The sequence below is a fragment of the Petaurus breviceps genome, unplaced genomic scaffold, assembly GCF_028583685.1.
Source record: "Petaurus breviceps papuanus isolate PSGF00001 unplaced genomic scaffold, PetGlider_PUasm1.0 90730, whole genome shotgun sequence".
Taxonomy (NCBI): Eukaryota; Metazoa; Chordata; class Mammalia; order Diprotodontia; family Petauridae; genus Petaurus; species Petaurus breviceps.
The window spans coordinates 5,072,140-5,091,195 of NW_027187324.1; the positions used below are offsets into that span (position 1 = coordinate 5,072,140).

Genomic DNA, 19,056 nt, shown 5'->3' on the forward strand with positions numbered 1-19,056 from the left:
TATCCTGGACTTTTCAATTCACCATGCTTATCAACTTGTTATAAGCCTCTAGTCTGCCAAATCCTCCCAGCTCTTTTCACATGAGCTAATTGATATCTCTCTGCATTTCACCCATTTTATGCAGCAGATTTTTAAAATTTAAGTATATTTAATTTACATTTATCTCTAGTACATTTCTATTAGACTAATTTATTTGTTATATTGAAGTATTTTTAGATTAATTTTTTCATCTAAACAATTAACTATCTTTGCCAACTTTGGATAGTCTACAAATTATTTGCTAAGCATTTGCTAAGTATGTGTTACTTTAAACATTGGGGAAGACCAAGGAATCTATAGGTAAATAAAGGTGTGTATGGGGGGGGGACTAGTTAAATGTAACATTAGACTAGTTATTAAGCAGAACAGAAGTCTAATTATTTTTCATTTTAAAGAACTTTTGGATTCCTTGAGTTTTAGATAGACTGAAGACTTTGTATATTTTGTTCCCCATGTCATTTCTTGAGAATAGAGATAGAGGATCCTACTTTAGATAAATGGCTACTTTGCTCCCTCCATATTCACTATGGCAACTGGCCACACTGGGTCAAAAAGATAATGCCACAGGATAATGGGAATTCCCCTAAAACCTCTAAATCTACTCACTATGGGTTGGTACTTTTTGCTTCAGGTGTCAGAGAAGACAAACTTCCTCTCTTTCTCCTTAAAAGATTTTCCCAGACTATATTGAACTGCTGTAAGGTACCACCATATGCTGCACTATAAGGTCCACATTATTTGCATATGTGTACTACAAACTCAAAAATGTCTTTTGCTAGTTGAAAAAAGAAATCCTATTTCCACTATCTGCCTGATAGGAGGGTAAATCTGGGCTATTAAAATTGTTACCTACATGACCTTGGGCAGTTCACACAATATCAATGAGCAGATAGGTCATGTGTAAAATAAAGGTAATAAAGGTTATACTTGTTTCAGAGGGTTGCTGTCAGAAAAAAAAATCATAACCCATTAACCACTATAAAAATTGGGTAGGTATTATTATTACTATTCTAAATAAATGCTCATTCAGTGTTTTCTTGATATCTCTGGTGACAGGAAACTCACTACTTATCATGAAAAACCCAATCCACTTTACATAGCAAAAAATGATAAAAAAACAAAACAAAACAAAACATTTTTCTTATATCGTTTTGAAATCTTCCTTCTTTTAATGTCCATAATTTGTTTTAGTTCCATTCTCTGGTCAAATAGAACAAGTTTCAGACTCTTCTGCATAGTACTAAAAAAAACTGTCTAACCATAGGAAAGATGCCTAGGACTAAAGAAAGGCAAATTTTATCCCAATTTTAAAAATGTAAAGATGGTGGTTTACTTAGGATTAAAAACCAATCACTTTGAACTATATTCTCCACAAAATTGCAGAACATATTGAAGAGGGTACCCACTAAGAGGGTTAGGGTTGCTCTGGAGACCCCAAGATACTAACACGCCGGGTCCTGCTAAATGAATTAGACACGAATTTTCAGCCAAAGAAAAGTAAAATATATTAAAAGTTCACTTGCATTAGACACAGAGTAAGTCTGTGCTAGGTCATTCTATGGTGCTCTCACTATTCTATGGCATTCTATGGATCTCTCACTGTTGTATGGCTCTCTCACTCCACCTGGTGTGAGATGGGGTCTTATATACAGAAGGTTGTGGGAGGAATCTAGGGGTGGTCCAGAGGAGGAATTTGGGGAGGGTCTTCAGGAGGAGTTAATTAAATCAATGAGTGATTAAGGGTGGGAAGTCACTGCAGACCACAAACAATGGTGGGCTAGGCCAGTTGAAATTTAGTAAGTCTAGTAACTGAGGATGGGAAGTCTAGTGAAAGACTTGCCTCATCAAATGGGATGATTCAATCAAGAGTCCAAGGTGTTGTGAAGAGAATATGAGTGAGATGGAGATATGGATTTTAATAAATTTATATGTGGATTTATTGATCAAGCACACAACTGCCTAGAGTATACCCTCAAATCAGGCAGCCCTGAGTTGGGGCACAGACACAAAAACCACAATTGGGGAGGGGAGCTAGTGTAAGCAATGACATACAGAAGCCAAGAACAGCCATTGGTTGGATCCATAGTTCAGGGCTAATTTGGAAAACATGGCGCAAGTGTACAATGACTTGACCAGGGTCCTTCCTAGAACAGGGTGGAGGGCACAGGAGCAGTGGAATTCCCTGAATAGGCTGGGGTCATGGAACAGGTCAGGGTCATGTTCTGCATGAAGGGTGTAGGGCACCTTGCTTGGTCCTGGAACAGGGTATGGGATAGACTTGACTCATGATCCTAATACAGACTTGCACCATAATTGTTATACATGATGCTGTTTCAAGGCTTACTGATTTAGGGAAGTTCTAACTTAAGAAAAGATAAGGGAACAGGGGACTATGCCTTGGGTAACTCTTACCCAGGACTACACCTTCAAGCTGTTACAAGCAGTTGCAGGGTTTAGGATAAAAACAAAGACAAATATAAAGGGGCTTAATGGTGGCTTATTGATGGGCTCCAAATCAGGTGGCATGTGATTTGCATTACCTTACAACAAAGGGAGCCCATACCTCATCAACATCAGTAAAGGAAGGGTTTGTGATTATTTACAAAGAGAAGAACTGATTACTACAAGTCTAGTTGGACTTTTAAAAAATCATTACCTTTTTGACAAAATGAGGGGGATTGAGGAAGTTCTTTAGAGAAGATGGGGCCATATGGCCTAGATGATTATATAATTAGATTGCTTCAGGAATAGTTGGATTATTGGTTTTAAAGAGCAATTATTAATATTTCAATACCAGTATTGTAGGAGGTCTCCCCTGGAGTTCCAGAGAGATCTGTGCTTGACTTTGTGCCAATTAACATTTTAATAAGTGCCATGGATAAAGGAATAGACAGCATGTCTATGAAGTTTTCTGATGATACTAAGTTGCTTATGAATTCTAATGTACTGGTTAATAAAGTGAAGATCCAAGAAGCACCTGAATTTAAAAAGATGAAATTTATCAGTGATAAATATGAAGCATTACATTTGTAAAGGTGATGTTTTTGTGTGCCCAAGTAAAGGGTAGAGTTAGAAACTTTCTGAAAAAGCTCTAGTTGTTTTAGTGGTATTGTAAACTGAAAAAGACATAGATATGACTTGACAGCCAAAAAAGTTAAGACAATTAGACTGCACTAAGAGAGACAGAACTTCCAGGAATGTAATGATCATCCCTCTGTACTGTCGCCTTGCCAGAACTTAGTAGGAAACCATATTAAGTCCTGGACACTGCAATTGAAGACCACAGTTAAGTTGAACAATGTTCAAAGAAGGGCAACTAGGATTGTAAAAGGGGGTATATACCCTTTACTATGAAGATCAGTTGTAGGAAATGGAGAAGATTCAGAAGGAATATTATAGATGTGTTATAGTATTTGAAAGGCTTGATAAAGAAAAGAGATGGAACTTGCCCTGTTTGGTTCCAGAAGTCTGGGTGTCACAAAGACAAGTTTAATAAGAAAGAGAACAAGTTGAGTTGTTTTTGAGAAATTATAAAGCACCTCTTCTGACCCCACACTTCTCATGAAAGCAAAGACTGTCTTTTCAATATTAGTATTCTACTAGTTTTGCTATATGAAAACCAAATTTGGAATACAGACGCTGACAAAAAACTAAAAATGAACACCACACAGAAGTCAATGGGGCATATGGTGAATACGAAGAGACAGTAACATATAGCCAGCAAAGAAGAGGATCAAAGAATTTTATGACAGACAAAGATGGAATGATTGGTCATGTGCTAAGAATGAGAAACAATAGACAGCTAGAGACCTGGTAATGTCAGAACAAAAGGAGGAAAGCCTCTAGCATGGATGCCATGTGGTGAATGTTTGGGAGGAATAGGATGAGAATTATTCAAAATGGTCAAGAATGGATAGTTTTTGATTTGCTTCTTTGGAGGGAGGTACCAAATCAATGAGATGATAGATTTATTTGATTATTTGAATACTAGCAAACTAGAGTGGGTCTAGGTGTTAGTATAATATAAAGATTAAAAATCATGGCACAGAAAGATCTTTTGAAAGCCTGGAGACATTCAGCATACAAAAGAGAAGATGTAAGGAATTGGTATATATAATTTCAAGTACTTGAAAGGATATACGAGTGAAAGAAATACTAGAATTGTTGTTATTGATCCCAGAATGTAGTCTTATAAGTAATGTGTAAATGTGGCAAAAAGACAGATCTCACCTGCATAGAAGGTATAATTTCTGAACAATTGTAGTTGTCTCAAAATGGAATAGAAATGTATCAAGTTCCCTATCATGACAGTCCTCAAACAAAGACTAAATAACCACTTTCTGGAGATGTTGAAGAAGAGGTTCCTATTTAGGAGTACATTCAACTGGATGTGAACCCTTTCAATGCTGATATTTTGATTCAATGATCACTTCAAATACTTGAAGAAAGTGCTTATCTCATATCACAATCTATTGACTGGTATATAATGTACTTAAAAATACTTGTTTATTTATAGTTTTTTTTCAGGCCTTTTTATATCCTTGTCACTCAACTTTGGACATGTTTGAGTTTACCATGGTCTATACTTTAATATTGTATACAGAACTGGACAAAATATACCCAGGTGTTATCTAGTTAGAGGAGAGTATTGTTACCTTTGTTACAGCTAGGATCTATAACAAAGTCAGTTTAGCCAGCATGCTAAAGTGCTAAGGGCCCTTTTGGAGAATGTCAAAGCCTTTGAATTGTCCAGCCAATGTAAGGAATTTACCTAAAAAGGACAAATGACTTGGTGATTCAAAGAAGGCTGCTTGGGGTGACACTGTCTGTCCTGAGGGGATTTACATTCAGAGAGGACTTACATTTTATTGTTGGTGATTAGTATGGAAGGTCAGGCGATGGTATAATAAGGCACTGAAAAGAGAATGAGTTATTTTGTTGAAAGGAGAAATAGTGGATCAGATATACTTTCATGTTGGCAGTAAGACTTGATCTGAGCCTTGATGAAAGAATTCCAAGAAAGATAAGTAAGGAGTGTGCATTTCAGGAATGGGAAATGGATCATACAAACTCAGATAGGCCAGAAATGGAAATTTAATTTCAGAAAACATCTAATAATATAGTTCAAGTAGAACATAGGTTGTATTATCATTATTCTTGTCCATGTCTGTTTTCATTAGTTTGGGAAGAGAAAAATGGGTCCCAAAAGTTTAGTCCTTGGTTATAACACATAGATCTTTGATTTGATATTTTTTAAAGAAATATGTTCACTGTTTGCCAAGAAAATGGATTTCTTTTAGAAAATTTGCCCAGAATGAAATTAATGTTATCATTTGACCAGGTAATGTACTTTCAAAAAGTTACACTTTTATGTGTAAAAGCACCAATTACATATTAAATTGGGCATGCCATTTCTTTTTCAAGCACTTTGAAGGTTCAACTGGCAGCACTTAAACCACTGTGTAAATGTGCTTGTAGCCTGAGTTGGATGGGAGGGGCTTGGTAGTCAAGAGCAGCAATTTTTTCCTCCATTATTAATGCCGATAGCGCTTATTCTTTATGAAGCCAGAAAATATCTGCTTGATTCAATTAAGACACTAGTGGCATGTGTTGATTGATGCCTAAGGATATCATGGTGCTTTTCACTTTTTTATAGAAATCATACTTTCAATTCACCCAACATTTAATAAGCACTTAAAGATGCCTGTGGTTCTGGCTAGGCTTTCAGGCTACAAAGACATAAAAAGTAAAGTCTCTGTCTTCAAGGAGTTTATAATTGTTTAGGTGAATTTACATATTATAATAATGATAATTAAATATGCATCAAATGAAAAATAGAAGCAAAAGAGTGCTCTGAGAGAAACAAGAAAGAAGATGAATGGGGCTAGATAGACCTCAAAGGAGGAGGATATCAATAAATTGCATAGAGGGACAATCCATCCCAGGCTAGGTACAGAGCAGGACTTGTACAACTGGATAAAGATACGATAGTACAGGACATCATTACAGAAATGTATATATACAGAATAATATGGCTTCATCATAGAGGAAGCTTAGGTCCCACAGTGGACAGATTCTGGGTCCTGGAGTCAGGAAGACCTGAGTTCAAATTCCACCACAGACATTTACTTGCTATGTGACTATGAACAAGTCATTTTGTTTCCCTCAGCTTGCTCAACTGTAAAAGCATCAGATAACAACACCTATCTCACAGGGTTGTTGTGAGGATAAGATGAGGCGATATTTGTAAAATGCTTTTCAAAGTCTCTGGGACACAGCAGGTAATATATAAGTGCTTATTCCATTCTCTTTCCTTAGGTTGCATGAAAGGGGTATTTATGAAATAAACTGAAAGAGCAAGTTAGAGACATTTTGGAAGGTAAAGAAATTTTTATTTCACCTGGTAGACAATTGAAAACTGTTGAAGGTTTCTGATTAGGGAAGTGACATCATAGTTATGTAAGAAGATTGCTTTCACAACTATGGAAATTGTGATGGGGAAAGTCTTAAGGCAAGAAAAACTGTTAAGAGACTGTGATCAGATCCTTGTGAAATTTTAAAATGAAGTAATAAAAACTTAAGGAAAGTCAAGTGATACAGTGAATTGAGTGCCAGACCTGGAGTCAGAAAGACTCATCTTCCTGAGTTCAAATGTGACCTCAGACCCTTACTAGATGTGTGGCCCTGGGAAAATCACTTAAGTTTCCTCATCTGTAAATTGAGCTAGAGAAGGAAAAGGCAAACCATTCCAATATATTTGCCAAGAAAATCCCAAATGGGGTCATGAAGAGTGGGCCACAACTGAAAAAATGACTGAACAAGGAGAACCTAAGGAAAGCAGTAGTAGTTGGAATAGAAACAAAGGAGGAAATAATTATTTCAGAAGTATAACTAGCAAAACTCAGCATCTGATTAGATGTGAAGGGTGAGCGAGAGAAAAGAGTTAAATATGACTCTGAAGTCGTCTATCAATGGCATTGCTAAGCAGAGAGGAAATGCCACTGGTACTATGCTGACACCAATGTTCTTCCAATAAAAGCCCTAAATTTTCACAGGGATTAGCATTTCAGTGAAATGGAAAAGCATTTATCAAGTAATTACTATATGCCAAAAACAGTGCCAATCAATTAGGATGCAAATAGAAAAACAAAACACATTCTTTTTTAGGGTACAGCGTGTGTAGAAGAATTCAAATTCAGGCAGGAGAGGCCAGGTGTCCTTAAGGTTCTTAAAGGCCAAGAAGCAGGGCAGAGAGTTAGATCAAGTGGAGCTTGGGCAAGTGGACCTTAGGCCAGGTCCACCAGGAAGAGTTAGCGTTGGGGAGGTAATATTCTACTGAGATTGAGTACCAACATCTAGTGGAAACTGGACAGTGGAATCAGAGAAAAGGACTTGTTCCTGCTCAGGCTTGACATACTCTTAGGCATGTGGCTTATCATAAGCCTGGAGCAGAGGAAGAGGTGTCCTCATCTTTGTTCTGGTGTAATTTGTTCTCAGCTTTGACCTAGCTGATAATTTTTGCATTCACTGCCAGGAATCTCTTACCCCTTTATCTTTCCACTCTCTTTACAGACTATAAGATCTCAAACGTCTGCTATGCTTCTGCTTTTTCTGATCATTCTTCTCTGTCTCTGAACAATTATTTATGAACATGTCCTATTCCTTCAGTGGAATTTAAGCCCCTGGATCACAGGGTATTTCAATTATTACCATTACCTTGTATATAGCAGCCTCCTTTGTTGATAGGAATTCAATTGATGGTAGTGTCATCAATATCAACAGGGAAGTTAGGAGATGAGGACACATTTTTTTGAGAAAAGGTTATCAGTTTAATTTTGGACATGTTGAGTTTGAGGTGTTGATAGGATATGTAGGCAGAAATATATAGTAGGTATTAGAAAGTTGGAATTATAATTCATGGGAGACCAATAATTTGACATATATTTAATATTAATATTTACAATGTAATTATTTATAATTCTTATCATTTATATTATATATAGTTTATATTAAAACATTTATAATAAAGTAATATGTTTTCATATTTAATCTATATAGAAATAAGTCAAATGCATGAGAGTAGATGAGAATATTAAGGGTAGAGTCATTCTCAAATGGTTCAATGGATGTGGTTTTTATTAATGTAAATGACACTAATGAAGATCTATTGCAGTCTGTTTTGTTTGAGGACTACTACTGGAAATAATAATGACAACAACATTTATTGAGTGCTTACTATGTTCCAGACATTGTGATAAACACTTTAAAATTATTATTTAATTTAATCCTCAAAACAACTGTGGGAGGTAAAAGCCCCATCTTACTGAAAAGGAAACTGAGGTACAATTTAAGTCATTCGCCCAAGGTCACACAGCTAGTAATGGAGGCAGAATTGGAAATCTGATCTTCCTGACCCCAATCCCAGGACTTTATCAACAGCACCACTTAACTGCCATGTGAATTGCAGCTAAAAATTCAATTGTTTTGTCTCCTTGCACTAGAATGTGAAGTTATTGACAACATCCAGTTTTGTTTCTCTAATTGCATCCTCAGTGCTTATTAATTAATAAATGTTTACTTTTTCATTTATTTTTCTTTCATCCACAAATAAAATCATGGAAAACATAAATGAAAATATTATTAGGTGATGCTGATACATGCAGAGTAGAAAAAGGAAGTGGAATCATCTAAAAAAACCACAATAGGTCAAAGATGAGAGAACTCTTTCATGGAAACCAAGAAAGGAAATAATATTGATGAGATTATTAAGTTAATAAAACTTTTCCTAAAATGATACTTTGTGCAAGACAATAAGTAAAAAATTCATTTCATTATAAAGTTTATATTCTTCTGGAACACCACAAATTGTACAAATATAAAAGGTATATAAAGTGATAAAAAGGCAAAAGAGATAAAAGATGACCAAGGGAAGGAATACGAGATTCATTACTTATCAAATCACTTGTGATCTTTAAAACAGCAATTGTATGGAGGGGATTGAACCTAGGGTAAAAATAATTATGGAAATGTTTGTAAGTAGAGGGAAAAACGTGATGAGATGGCATATGAGAGAAGAATAAGGCTTTATTGATTGGGAAAGTGAGTATATGGAATGGGAACAATTATTCAGGTGAACAGGCCCACTGTGGCAAGAAGGAAGAATACTTCTTTCTCTGAGACTAGAGAGAAAGGGGAATGAATGAATGCAAAAAGACACATTACAAAGAATATAGGATAGAAACCTCATTTTGAATATCCTAGTAAAGAAATTAAGTAGATAAATCATGGAAAGAGATGAATGTTTATATTTTAGACTGGTAGAGTTAATATGGAGAATGTGATAAGGAGCTAACAACACATGAATAAAATAATAATTAAACCACAGTGATGACCATGTTTGTGTTAGCACATATTTAATACTAAGCCATTTCAGCTTAGTGTAGTGACTTCCTCTAGCAGCACTCTGATGCACAGAAGTAGAAACAGACAAAGCAGAAAGGTAGACCTGATTGAGGGTTGTATAGTTAAAGAATAATACAGAAGATGAAGTGGTTGGAGATTCGAGGAGAGAGGATAATTTATCTTTAAGATTGCTCACCAAAGTTTCAATACTGGGAAAGTAGGAAATTGGCAGGCAAAACAAGGACAAGAGGTCACACTAAGGACAAAATATGGTTTCTAGAAGAATAAGGTTGCAAGAGAGGATTGTGGTCAGAGGAGAAATTCTCATAACTAAAGATCTTTGAAATTGAAGAATATCCTAAGACAGTAAATGTTACAATATGTTCACTTTATTGTTTGACAGAAGTTGAGGGCCAGAATTTACTGAGGTTGAGGATTTTAAGGAAATATGAAGTTAGAATACAAAAAATTATCAATGTTGATATTAGAGTTGTCATGAATGATTGAAGTGGATGGGGAGAAAAAGAAGTCAGGGCTCAAAGTCATTAAGGAAGGTGGTACAGTAATATTATACACATATGTATATATACACATACACACATATATGCAATACATATAGATGCATGATATACATATATGCATATGTGAATTTGTGAAAAGGGTAGTGTTAGTAGTAAAATCATTTAAAATACTTCAAGGAAGAAAAGGTTGCTAATTAGTAGTGGCAGAGAAAGAGTTTGGTGGTGATGGGTGGTAGGGATAATGTTTCCTCTTCTCCCTAACTCTTTGTAATTATGTCCCTTAGAGAAGAGACTGATGACACTAAGGCATGCCAAGGGATCTGGTGTCACAGAGGAAACCTAGGTTTCCATTTATTTCAGGAAGAAGAGATATAAAAAGCAAAGAATAAGAATGAGGGTGACTGTTAACAACAAATAAGGGATTTAAAATCCAATGGCAGAGACAGGGAAAGAAGAAAGTACAAAGAATTATTGGGCACAAGTGTGGCTGCAGATTATCAATGTGAGTCAGCATTGGAATACCAGGGGAAAAGTTTTGGTTCCTAGAAAAGCAATAGTTTGGGATAACAACGATTAGGGGAGCAAGAAGTTGGGAGTTGCACATAAGGACAACTTTTCCGCCCTCTGATTAATTCACCAAGCTTATACTAAATACAATTCAATTAAATGAAAAAAAAACCTTTCTTATTACATATTTGCTTTATCCTCTGATGTCTATTGATTTAAAATTTCATATTATTTATTCCCTACCTCCTTGAGACATCCACTAACTTGTTACATCTACTTTTCTTTCTTTTTTTGCCCAAATTTTCCTTAAAAATCTTCTGAGTGTTTTTTTTTTTGTTATTTCTATAAATTTATTCATCTATAAGAAGATACCTGAAATAGATGTGCCATAAAGATTGATGATGTGGAACCTTATATGAAATAGTGATATAATGAGGTCCTTCTGATAATCCCAGTAATAAAATCTCTTTGATATTGCCCAAGATAGATGCATTTTACATTGAATTTTGAACTATAGGGGATTATGTTTTAATGAGATTATATTAGTTGTATTGAAATAGAAATAAAGAAAAAAAATAATATTTTTCAAGGAGCAAAACTTTATTAAAATGATATCTGGTTTATCTGTTTGTCTTATTATTTATCTGTCTATATACATATATATATATATTTTTTTTGTTAGGGGGAATTTCTAATATGAGTTGAACCCAAATCTTTCTTTGGAGCCTCAAGGATCTCTAGCTTTGTTGTTATTGGCACCGCTAAGGTCAACCAGGGGATGAAAACCAAATTTAAAAATAACTGGAAAATATAGCATAAATTTTCTATGAGAAAAATATATTTGGGGCATATTTAGAGATAACTGGTCAGTAGAACATTTAGCTTAAAGCTCTAAAATAATAAACATTTGAATAAATGTTTGTTGTATTTAATCCCTAAATCAAAACCATTTGGTCTTTCACCTCTAGAAGAAAACCAAACAAAAACATCATAACTATTTTTTTCTTTGCTAATATATTTGTTTTCCTAATCCAGCAACTCATGAGTTATTTGTTTATGAAATATTAGCTGTCTCCTGAAATGTCCTAATATGTTTTGGAGACTTTATTTCCTTTTCTCTTTTAGAAGTGTGCTATTTAAAAATCCAATAATCTTTCTTGTTTCAATGGCATAAAAATCTTTTTTTTAATATTTTGTTTTCTCCATATTTGAGGTCATCTCCCATCATTCTCCCTCTTCTAGGATTGTTTTTCTTTGTGCTCATTTGATAGATTCTTCTCGTTCTTATATCTATACCTTCTTCCTTGGCCATATTTATTTCCTAATCCTTGTTCTTTCAAAGTGTTAGCCTCCCTTCTATTTTTTTTTATAGTGCCAATTTTAAATAGTTTTTATTCTCCAAGACAATTGCATTTCCACTTGTTTACAGTACTGATAAAGTGCAATGTTGTTCACTTCTCTCCCTCTGCACACATTCAAGTAATTCAGAATGCCCAGATTTACTAGTAGCTTAAATGTTACTTTTAAACTTCTACTGCCTTAGATACAAATTTGAGTCCTTCAATTTTTGGAAAGCTGTGTGGAATGCTTTTTCTGGTGTGTTTAGTTGACCTCTTCAATGGTGGGTGCAGAAGAAGCACCTCCAGATGGGGCTGCTCCACCTCCTGGGAACCCACCAGGCATGCCTCCTGGCATGCCTCCTGCACTCTGGTACAGCTTAGTAATAATGGGGTTGCAGACCTTCTCCAATTCTTTCTGCTGATACTCAAATTTTTCCTTCTCAGCAGTCTGGTTCTTTCTTATCCAGCCAGTTGATTATTTCATTGCATTTGTCAAGGATCTTCCATTTGTCTTCATCACCAATTTTGCCGTGCAGTTTTTCATCCTCTATGGGTAGCTTTCATGTTGAAAGCATAAGATTCAAGAGAATTCTTGGAAGACACCTTGTCTCTCTGCTTTTCATCCTCAGCCTTGTATTTCTCAGCCTCCTGGACCATACGCTCAATATCTACTTTGCTCAGACGTCCTTTTATCATTGGTGATAGTGATCTTGTTCTCTTTGCCTGTGCTCTTATCCACAGCAGAAACATTGAGGATACCATTTGCATCAATGTCAAATGTTACTTCAATCTGAGGAGCACCCCTGGGTGCTGGAGGAATTCCTGTGAGCTCAAATTTGCCAATCAGATTGTTATCCTTTGTCATTGCTCTCTCACCTTCATAAACCTGAATAAGCACACCAGGCTGGTTGTCCAAATAGTTGGTAAAGGTCTGTGTCTCCTTGGTGGGGATGGTGGTATTGCGTTTGATCAGAATGGTCATAACTCCACCAGCAGTTTTAATTCCAAGGGAAAGAGTAGTGACATCCAACAACAGCAAGTCCTGCACATTCTCTGATTTCTCTCCAGACAAAATGTCAGCCTGAACAGCTGCACCATAAGCAACAGCCTCATCAGGACTGATTCTCTTATTGAGCTCCTTGCCATTGAAGAAGTCTTGCAGAAGCTTCTGGATTTGGGGGATTTGAGTGGAACCACACACCAGGATGATGTCATGAATCTGAGACTTATCTAGCTTGGCATCTCTTAAGACCTTCTCCACAGGGTCCAGGGTGCCATGGGAGAGATCATTATTCAGCTTTTTGAAATGGGCTCGGGTGATTGATATATAGAAGTTGATACCTTCATAGAGGGAATCAATCTCAATACTGGCCTGGGTACTGTATCAGCAATGCCATATTCACAATGCCTATAGAGATTACAAATATGCTGATATAATTATCCATCACAAAATACATCAGGTTTGCCATTTGGGGAAATAAACTAGAAAATTTATTAAGATACCAAAAGACTGAATCCCAAAACCAGAAAGTGAAAGCCATCAGAGTAGTTATGATATTGGCACAGGTAGATAAAGTAGAAAGCACCCACATTCTCAAGCCCTCAAAACAGAACAGGCTACCTCAGGCAAAGGTCCTCCTCTCCCCACTCACAGCAACCACCCAGCGTCCTGGAAGAGCGCTCCCAGCAGCTCCGGCCCCTGGCAGTCCTCAGCAGGAGTCCTAACTCAAAAAAAAAAAAAAGGCAACCGCCACCAACTGCCAACCGCAGGACCGTTAGCTCGGCTTTTCACTTTCTCTTGCTCTGCTATGTCAGCACGTCCATGGGGCATGGGAGATCTTTAAATCTCATAACCCTTACATTCAGCCCCAAGATCTTTCATGTCCCTTACTTGCCAAAAATATAGTAGGAATAACTGGTGTCAACAAAATTTCACAACAATATAACAAGAATAGCACACAATAAACACAAAAAACCATATTTTAGGGTGGGGCTTGAGCACAAGCTCCCCATCATTCCCCCCACCCCGAACAAATGGGGCCCCAAAATCTTGTGGTAAGGGGTGAATATCTCTTCTTCTATGGCTACTTGCTGCTGAAATCGGATGTAGAGCTGTCCCTGTCCTTAGGGGTCCCATTTGAGAGGTCAGTTCTTAATATGCTTGATGCCAGGTCCAAGGGTGACACATCACAGTTGCAGACAGGGGGTGACATCCAGCTTAAGCTATCAGGCATCTACAGATGGAGGGTACCAAGCCTGTGGAAACAAATCTAACAAACAAGGTGAGCAAACAAAAAATCAAGAACAATAACCAGACTATTGTAGCCTCACTCACGGTAGAATAAATGATTTAAGGGTACAATTTTGTAATCATCTTCTCCAGAATAAACAATAGTTACAGTGTTATCCTTCCCATATGCTATAATCTCTGCAGCCTTTGGAACATCATCTGGCTTCCGTTTTGCCCATACTTTAGCTCCTGATTTTATTCTTTCAGTAGAACCAAATCCTTCAGTTCCTGTGACAGTTATTTTGGAAGGAGGGTCAGTTTTTACAAGTGGCATTGTTTTACAAGGAACGATAATCACTTGAACTATCCTATCATTCTTGTGAATCTGTATGGGCCCTTCACCTAAATTCTGGAATGTTACAACAATTTCTCCTTGATAATTGCCCAATATGCAGCTAACAACTGCTTTTCAAAAAGTGTATACTGGACTCCAGATGAAGGGAGTTTCCTACACCAAAATCCCAAAGGTACATTTCGGCTTTGTTGTTTTTGCCATAAGCTCCAGTTTACATAATCATCTTGTACAGTCACTTGCAATTCCACTGGACCATTTTGCATGGGCCACAAATCTAGGGCCAATTGTATGGCAGCCTTGGCTTCTTCAAAAGCTTTACTCTGGTCAAGTCCCCAATCGAATTCATATTTCTTCCGTGAGACTCTATATAAAGGTTTTAAAATCTGTCCCAAATGTGGAATGTGGTGCCTCCAGTATCCAATCAATCCTATGAACTTTTGGGCCTTTTTCTTATTGGTAGGGGTAGGAAAATCCTGAATCTTTTGTTGGGCTCGAGGAAGAATCTCCCTTAGCCCCTTGTTCCATTGTATACCCAAAAACTTCACATTCTGAGCTGGTCCTTGAACTTTTGCAGGGTTAATTTCCCACCGTTTATTTTTCATATGCTCAATTAGAAGGGTCAAACTCCTTTCCACTACTTTCGCATCTTTTCCCTGTATCATGATATCATCAATGTAGTGGGTAAGCTGTACACCAGGTAGCTTTAATTCATCCAACTGTTCAGCCACAATCCTGTGACAAATAGTGGGGCTATGTATGTACCCTTGTGGCAAGCGAGTAAAAGTATATTGTCTACCCTGCCAAGTGAAAGTGAAGTGGTCCCATTGTTTAGAGTCTATTGGGATGGTGAAGAAGGCATTTGCAAAGTCAATAACTGCATACCAAGTCCCATCATATTTCTGGATCCTTTCTATTAAGGTGATGGTATCTGGAACAGCAGCATACAAAGAAGGAGTCACCTTATTCAACTGTCTATAATCCACAGTCATTCTCCACGTCCCATCTGATTTTCTTACTGGCCAGACAGGATTATTCCATCTTGTGGTTGTAGGGACTAACACTCCTGCTTCAACATATTCCTTTATAGTAGTGGCAATTTCATCTTGCCCACCTGGCACACGATACTGTTTTAAAGTAATTACTTCAGAAGGTTCAGGTAAAGTGATTGGGTCCATTTTTAGTTTTCCTACTAAAACTGTATTAATTCCTATCTTCCTCACAGCAAATTGGTATCTTCCTTCAGGTAAATTCAGAGTCATGCCTCTCAATACATCTATTCCAATGATGTATTCAGGAATGGGTACAACAACCACAGTATATTCCTTCTTAGGTAACTGCCCAATTTTCATTGTTATTTTAACCTGTCTGGCTGATATTTCAGTGTCTCCTAGACCTGTGATGGTAATAGGAGTTCCATGTTTAAACTTATCAGGGTTTCCATAGATAAGTGTGGCCTCAGCCCCAGTATCAATCAGTGCCCTAGTCACAGTAGTTGATCCATTCTTCCAATATATTGTTAAACCAATATGGGGTCTGCAATCTCTTCTGCATATTTCTTTTATCTGGGCTGGGGCTTGGCCTATCTCCTATTCCCCCTGAAGGTGGGGCAAACTTGGATACAAAGATTCAGATTCAGAAATACCTGCAGGGGTGGTTCCTGCTTCCCTGTTCATTCTAATGCTAAGTACCTTTTCTTGGTACAGCTTATGCAGCTCTTCAGTTGGAATACCATCTATTCTTCTAAAGTCCACCCCAGCTCTTAATAGAGCAGTAAACAGTTCCCTTCTTGTGGGTCTATTATGTCTCTGAATCCTCTGGCTATTTACTCTTCTCTCTTGAGGCAATTTGTCTTTTTCCCACTCCCCTAAATCGCATAATTGTGAAATCTTATCCAGCACCTCTGAAAGAGGGTGCCCTATTTCTCCAATTAAAAGAGTCAGAATTAGGTGCTTATATGCAGGAGGAGCCGTCTTCACTATGATATTTCTATGAGGAACTCCTAGGGGGGTATCATAATATGCATTTGCATCTCCAATCAGGATAGCAGTTTTCATTACCTCCTCCTTTAACTTTCTCATACAGTCTCTAAGTGAGTACCAGGGTCTGTCTCCCCTAGGCCACATAGATTCAGTTGGATATTGCTTTTTGCAACCTTCTGAAGCTAAAGCTAGAAGATTCGTTTTGTTATTTCCTCCTTGCATATGGTGATCCCTAAAAGCCTGGTGTACAAAAGGATTCTTACTGATACTTATGAATTTTAAACAGTCCTCATTGTCCAGTGTTATTCCTCCTGCGCCTTCATCAGTGATTCTTACTATCCAAGACACTAAAGACTCCCCCATTCTTTGGGTAAATCTACTCAATATATCAGTGATCTCCTGTTGAGTGAAATCCTCAATTATCTCCCTGGACTCTGTTTTGCCTCGGTGGTTCTCCTGCCTTCTTCTTCGTATGGGGAGAGCTTCTACATTAGGAGACTCCTCATCTAACCTTGTTCCATTCTCCTCACACACATTCTCCTGGAAGCTGTCAGGGCAACTCTGCCCAGCCTGTACAAAAGCTGCATGCACATTCCTTCTGCTAGTTTTTTGCTTTCTTTTAGCTACATGAACAGTAGCTTGCTCCTGGACCACATGGTCCCTCCAGTTTGCTCTTCTGAGTACTGTGACACAGAAAAATCCTCAGGCAAACCAGCTGAATCCCTAGCCATCCTAGCTCTTTCCTTCAGCAGCTTATCCCTACTTTTACACATAAGGCGATAACTTGTTAGCAGCACCCAGCCTCTCCTGCACACTCCTGCCAGTTCTTTGCCTGGTTCTATGGGTATTGTTTTCAAACATCTTTCCAAATCTCCAGGTTCTCCCTCTTTTAGCCTTGGTTCCCAGTTTTCACAGGGCCCTGTGCTTTTAGCCCATTCTCTGGCTAGAGAGGAATAAGGCAAATCCTCCCATCCTGGAATAGCCATTTCTCCCTCTAAAGCCCCACTGCTTCCAAATAGAGGGCTGACATTTTGCGATCCCATCCTCGTCGCCAAATGTATCAGCAATGCCATATTCACAATGCCTATAAAGATTACAAATATGCTGATATAATTATCCATCACAAAATACATCAGGTTTGCCATTTGGGGAAATAAACTAGAAAATTTATTAAGATACCAAAAGACTGAGTCCCAAAACCAGAAAGTGAAAGCCATCAGAGTAGTTATGATATTGGCACAGGTAGATAAAGTAGAAAGCACCCACATTCTCAAGCCCTCAAAACAGAACAGGCTACCTCAGGCAAAGGTCCTCCTCTCCTCACTCACAGCAACCACCCAGCGTCCTGGAAGAGCGCTCCCAGCAGCTCCGGCCCCTGGCAGTCCTCAGCAGGAGTCCTAACTCAAAAAAAAAAAAAAGGCAACCGCCACCAACTGCCAACCGCAGGACCGTTAGCTCAGCTTTTCACTTTCTCTTGCTCTGCTATGTCAGCACGTCCATGGGGCATGGGAGATCTTTAAATCCCATAACCCTTACAGGTACTGAAAAAGAGGGTATGCTTTGCACATTCACAAGCAGTGCGGAGATGGCAAACAGCCCTCTTGTTATCACTGATGTCCTTCTTGTGCTTTTGCTTGAACTCAGCAATGAAATGGTTGACCATTTGGTTGTCAAAGTCCTCCCCACCCAAGTGGGTATCCCCAGCTGTGGACTTGACCTCAAAGATGCCATCTTCAATGGTAAGAATGGAGATATCAAAAGTACCACCTCCAAGGTCAAAGATCAACACATTTCTCTTGGCACCAACCTTTTTGTCCAAGCCATGAGCAATAGCAGCACCAGTTGGCTCATTGATGATTCAAAGTACATTGAGACCAGCTATGGTTCCAGCATCTTTGGTGGCCTGATGTTGGGAATCGTTGAAATAGGCTGGTACTGTGAATACAGCATTTGTGACAGTCTTCCCAAGGTAAGCTTCAGCAATTTATTTCATCTTGGTCAAGACCATAGAAGATACTTCCTCTGGATAGAACCTTTTGGTCTCCCCTTTGTACTCCACTTGGACCTTAGGCCTGCCTGCATCATTCACCACCGTAAAAGGCCAATGCTTCATGTCTGATTATACAACTGCATTATCAAATCTGTGACCAATCAGATGTTTGGCATTAAAAACTGTGTTGGTGGGGTTCATTGCAGCTTTATTCTTTGCAGCATCACCAATTAAACGTTCTGCGTTGGCTGACTTAGCTTGGGGTGGTCCTGTTTCCTTGGTTATTAGCAATGATCTCCACTTTCCCACGTTGGAAGACTCCCACACAGGAGTAAGTGGTGCCAAGATCAATGCTAACTGCGGGTCCCTTCAACATGGTTGCTGGGGAGCCGGGGGGGGCGTAGCTGACCACTGTGGAGAGAGAAGGGCTGCTGCTGTGCTGAATAGGAGCCTCTCTTCTTAATAGTTAACTTCTTTAATAGTTAAAATTAGTTTAATATTTTTGTTTTCTTTTAATAATAAGCTTCAATATATACTATATAACTGTGATTGCAAATATGTAGTAAATGGTATCAGTATTTCTTTTAAAGCTTTATAGTATCAGACATGAAAATTAATTTGTGCACCAAACTGAAAATGCATATTAAAATTTTATGACTCTATTGAATATATATCAGACCTCTTTTATGCTTC

The 19,056-nt window shown here is 37.8% G+C and overlaps 1 pseudogene; it reads right to left on the minus strand.

The window, feature by feature from the left end:
• Positions 1 to 12,068: 12,068 nt before the first annotated feature.
• On the minus strand, positions 12,069 to 18,486 carry LOC138145187 (heat shock cognate 71 kDa protein-like; annotated as a pseudogene).
• Positions 18,487 to 19,056: the final 570 nt, after the last annotated feature.